Source organism: Arachis stenosperma, chromosome 10 (genome assembly GCF_014773155.1).
Source record: "Arachis stenosperma cultivar V10309 chromosome 10, arast.V10309.gnm1.PFL2, whole genome shotgun sequence".
NCBI classification, from domain to species: domain Eukaryota; kingdom Viridiplantae; phylum Streptophyta; class Magnoliopsida; order Fabales; family Fabaceae; genus Arachis; species Arachis stenosperma.
The window spans coordinates 61298518-61304071 of record NC_080386.1 but is presented as its reverse complement, the minus strand read 5'-3'; the positions used below and the strand labels follow the sequence as shown (position 1 = coordinate 61304071).

General features: G+C 37.9%; 1 non-coding gene across 1 annotated transcript; it reads left to right on the top strand.

Annotated features, from left to right (window-relative positions):
- The first annotated feature begins 228 nt into the window (after positions 1-228).
- Positions 229-336, top strand: LOC130959696 (small nucleolar RNA R71). Its single transcript, XR_009078764.1, has one exon. It is a non-coding gene; the product is annotated as a small nucleolar RNA R71 (small nucleolar RNA).
- Positions 337-5554: the final 5218 nt, after the last annotated feature.

Here is a 5554-nt window from a genome sequence, read left to right as displayed (position 1 = left end):
ATTCAGAGCATCAATCTCAAGAACTCCTTTCTTCTGACTTGTCCCATTGTTCACAGGATTCCTCTCAGAAGTGTACATGAATTGGTTATTTGCAACCATTTCAATTAGCTCTTGAGCTTCTGTAGGCGTCTTCTTCAGATGAAGAGATCCTCCAGCAGAGCTATCCAAAGACATCTTGGATAGTTCAGAGAGACCATCATAGAAAATACCTATGATGCTCCATTCAGAAAGCATGTCGGAAGGACATTTTCTGATTAATTGTTTGTATCTTTCCCAAGCTTCATAGAGGGATTCTCCATCCTTCTGTCTGAAGGTTTGGACTTCCACTCTAAGCTTACTCAATTTTTGAGGTGGAAAGAACTTTGCCAAGAAGGCATTGACTAGCTTTTTCCAAGAGTCCAGGCTCTCTTTAGGTTGTGAGTCCAACCATATCCTAGCTCTGTCTCTTACAGCAAAAGGGAATAGCATAAGTCTATAGACTTCAGGGTCTACCCCATTAGTCTTGACAGTGTCACAGATTTGCAAGAATTCAGCTAAGAACTGATGAGGATCTTCCAATGGAAGTCCATGGAACTTGCAATTCTGTTGCATTAGAGAAACTAATTGAGGCTTAAGCTCAAAGTTATTTGCTCCAATGGCAGGGATAGAGATGCTTCTCCCATAGAAATCGGGAGTAGGTGCAGTAAAGTCACCCAGCACCTTCCTTGCATTGTTTGTTGTTTTCGGCTGCCATGGCTTCTTCTTCCTTGAAGATTTCTGTTAGGTCCTCAACTATGAACGTGTGCCTGACAACCACCTCCGTTCATAGAGATTTGTGCCTTAGCTTCTCTTAGCTTTTGCTTCAAGGTTCTTTCAGGTTCAGGGTCAGCTTCAACAGGAATGCCTTTGTCTCTGCTCCTGCTCATATGTAAGAGAAGAAAACAAGAAAATATGGAATCCTCTATGTCACAGCATAGAGATTCCTGGAGGTGTCAGAGGAAAAGAAAAATGGAAGACAGAGGTAGAAAATTCGAACTTATCAAAGAAGATGGAGTTCAAATTTTGCATTAAGGGATAGTGTTAGTCCATAAATAGAAGGATATGAGAAGAAGGGAAGTAATTTTCGAAAATAAAGTAAAAGATTTTAAAAACATTTTGAAAAATACTAATTAATTTTTGAAAATAAGAGTGGAAAAGAAATCAAGTGATTTTTGAAAAAGATTTTGAAATTAGAAATAAAAAAGATTTGATTGAAAACTATTTTGAAAAAGATGTGATTAAAAAGATTTGATTGAAAAGTTATGGTTTTAAAAAAGATATGATTGAGAAGATATGATTTGAAAACAATTTTTAAAAAAGATTTGATTTTAAAAATTAATGACTTGCCTAACAAGAAAAGATATGATTCAAACATTAAACCTTCCTCAACAGAAAAGGCAACATACTTGAAATGTTCAATCAAATCATTAATTGTTAGTAAGTATCTTTGAAAAAGGAAAGAAATTAATTTTGAAAAAGATTTGATTGAAAAGATTTGATTTGAAAAAGATTTGATTTTGAAAAACTTTGAAAACTTAAAAAAAAATTGATTTGAAAAACAAAATCTTCCCCCTTGTGCCATCCTGGCGTTAAACGCCCAGAATGGTATCCATTCTGGCGTTTAACTCCCAAAATGCTACCTTTTTGGGCGTTAAACGCCTAACCAGGTACCCTGGCTGGCGTTTAAACGCCAGTCTGTCCTTCTTCACTGGGCGTTTTGAACGCCCAGCTTTTTCTGTATAATTCCTATGCAGTATGTTCTGAATCTTCAATTCTTTGTATTATTGACTTGAAAAGACACAAATTAAAAATATTTTTGGATTTTTAATAATCAAAATGCAACAAGAATCAAATAACAATGCATGCAAGACACCAAACTTAGCAGTTTGTATACTACTGACACTATATGAGACACATAAACACTCAAGTCAAAAGAATTCAAAGATCAGAGTAAGAAATCATCAAGAATTACTTAAAGATCCTTAAGACACATGAATGAATGCATGCAATTGACACCAAACTTAAGATGAGACACTAGACTCAAGTAAGAAACATCAAATATTTTTGGTTTTTATGATTTTGTGAATTTTTTTTGTGCTTTTTTTTTCGAAAATTATATGAAGAAGAAAATAAAGGTTTCAGAATTCTCAGTTTGAATTTCCAGGAATCAGTGCAATGCTAGTCTAAGACTCCGGTCCAGGAATTAGACATGGCTTCACAGCCAGCCAAGCTTTCAAAGAAAGCTTCGGTCCAAAACACTAGACATGGCCAATGGCCAGCCAAGCCTTAGCAGATCATCACTCCAATAGCAAGATTGATAGAGATCAACAAGCTATTGTGATGATTAGTTGAAACCTCGGTCCAATAAGATTAGACATGGCTTCTCAGCCAGCCAGATTTCAACAGATCATCATGAAACACTAGAATTCATTCTTAAGAACTCTGAAGAAAAAAAAAATACCTAATCTAAGCAACAAGATAAACCGTCAGTTGTCCATACACGAACAATCCCCGGCAACGGCGCCAAAAACTTGGTGGGCGAAATTGTGATCACTACAACTTCGCACAACTAACCAGCAAGTGCACTGGGTCGTCCAAGTAATAAACCTTACGCGAGTAAGGGTCGATCCCACGGAGATTGTTGCTATGAAGCAAGCTATGGTCACCTTGTAAATCTCAGTCAGGCAGACTCAAATGGGTATAGTGATAAACGAATAAAGCATAAAGATAAAGATAGAGATACTTATGTATATCATTGGTGAGAGCTTCAGACAAGCGAATGAAGATGCCTTCCCTTCCGTCTCTCTGCTTTCCTACAGTCTTCATCCAATCCTTCTTACTCCTTTCCATGGCAAGCTCATGTAGGGTTTCACCGTTGTCAGTGGCTACCTCCCATCCTCTCAGTGAAAATGTTCCCATGCTCTGTCACAGCATATGGCTAATCAGCTGTCAGTTCTCGGTCAGGCCGAAATAGAATCCATTGATTCTTTTGCGTCTGTCACTAATGCCCCGCCTGCTAGGAGTTTGAAGCACGTCACAGTCATTCAGTCATTGAATCCTACTCAGAATACCACAGACAAGGTTAGACCTTCCGGATTCTCTTGAATGCCGCCATCAGTTCTTGCCTATACCACGAAGACTCTGATCTCACGGAATGGCTGGCTCGTTTGTCAGGCGAGCACTCGGTTGTCAGGCGATCAACCATGCATCGTGTTATCAGGAATCCAAGAGATAAACACTAGGGCCTCGTATGCTTGTAGAACAAGAGTGGTTGTCAGTCACCTTGTTCATGAGTGAGAATGATGATGAGTGTCACGGATCATCACATTCATCAAGTTGAAGAACAAGTGATATCTTGGACAAAGAACAAGCGGAATTGAATAGAAGAACAATAGTAATTGCATTAATACTCGAGGTACAGCAGAGCTCCACACCTTAATCTATGGTGTGTAGAAACTCCACCGTTGAAAATACATAAGAACAAAAGTGATCATTGGTTTCGGCCCCAGAGAGGGAACCAGAAGAACTAAGATCTGATCTAAGAACTAGATGTCCGATGTTTAAAATACAATAGTAAAAGGTCCTACTTATAGCAAACTAGTAGCCTAGGGTGTACAAAGATGAGTAAATGACATAAAAATCCACTTCCGGGCCCACTTGGTGTGTGCTTGGGCTGAGCAATGAAGCATTTTCGTGTAGAGACTCTTCTTGGAGTTAAACGCCAGCTTTTATGCCAGTTTGGGCGTTTAACTCCCATTTAGGTGCCAGTTCCGGCGTTTAACGCTGGAATTTCTGTAGGTGACTTTGAACACCGGTTTGGGCCATCAAATCTTGGGCAAAGTATGGACTATCATATATTGCTGGAAAGCCCAGGATGTCTACTTTCCAACGCCGTTGAGAGCGCGCCAATTGGGCTTCTGTAGCTCCAAAAAATCCACTTCGAGTGCAGGGAGGTCAGAATCCAACAGCATCTGCAGTCCTTTTTAGTCTCTGAATCAGATTTTTGCTCAGGTCCCTCAATTTCAGCCAGAAAATACCTGAAATCATAGAAAAACACACAAACTCATAGTAAAGTCCAGAAAAGTGAATTTTAACTAAAAACTAATAAAAATATACTAAGAACTCAACTAAAGCTACCAAAAACATACTAAAAACAATGCCAAAAAGCGTATAAATTATCCGCTCATCAGATCAATATGAGTTTTCACTCTTCTTCTTCTATCTTTTCTCTTGATTTTACTAGAAAGCTTTCAATCTTAATTCAATTGGTTAGTTATCTTGGAAAAGAAACTCTCCATAATTGGATCTCTTCGGAACCATGGAAGAGGAATGAAGAGATCATGCTAGAATTGCTTTCTCATGCTGGACCAATTTGGGTTGGGATGGATATGTGACTATAATCCCCTCAATACTTGAATTGGGAAACGTATGTGGTATAATCAGTGACCATACTTCATCTCTTCTCATGAGCAATTGACCAAGGAATTGGCTATTGATCAAGATTTGAGAGATTGGATTACCAAGGAATTGGGATTCAATCACTTAAGATTGCCAAGGAGATCAATGAATGCATTGATTGAGGAAGAGATGAGAATGAACTTGATCCGGAGAATTGCAACATCTCCTAAACCCAATGATCTCCCCATTTCTGATCTTACCCGTTCTCTTTAATTTCTGCTATTTACTTTTATGAGCATTACCCCAATTCTCCATTTAAGATTCTACACTTTAATTTCTGCTATTTACTTTCTAGTCATTTAAATTTCTGCATCTCAATCTAAATTCTGTTTAGCTCAACTAGCATATTCTTCTAACTAAAGTTGCTTGACCAATCAATCCTTGTGGGATTCGACCTCACTCTACAGTGAGTTTTACTTGACGATAATTCGGTATACTTGCCGAAGGAAAATTTGTTGAGAGACAAGTTTCCATGCATCAAGTTTACTAGTACCTAGTTGGTTTGAATACTCATGTTTTAATTGTACCACTAGGACAAATTATGTAAGTGCATTGAACATAGTGATTTGAGTTAAAATTACTTGTTCATCATGATTTCCATATTAAATTCATCACATGACCGGTACTTACTCCTTGTTAATGCTTTGCATTTGTTTGAGTGACTCAACTTGATTTTTATCAAGCTTGTCACTTTTTGTAACAAGTACTTTACCATGTGACTTTTTCTTAATGTTTCATGATGAATAAGCGGTTTTCTTTTCATCGTTGGATTGGTTATTGTTATTGTGCTTCTATTCCAATTTGCACTTTCACTCGCACAATTTCAATATCCAATATCAAATACTCAATTCACTTGTGTGGTTACCTAGGTTTGTTTGTACCTCATCTGTTGCTCATTCTTTAATTGCAACCTAGGCCATCGAATTGAGAAACACATGCTTAATTTTTGATTGTGTGGATGCCATTTTAACCGGCCGTTGTGTGTGTTCTAACCGCGCGCATAATTGAAATACACACACGGCTCATTTTCATCATACCACACCGCTATGCAAACTCCTCAATTAGATGCTTATTGGCT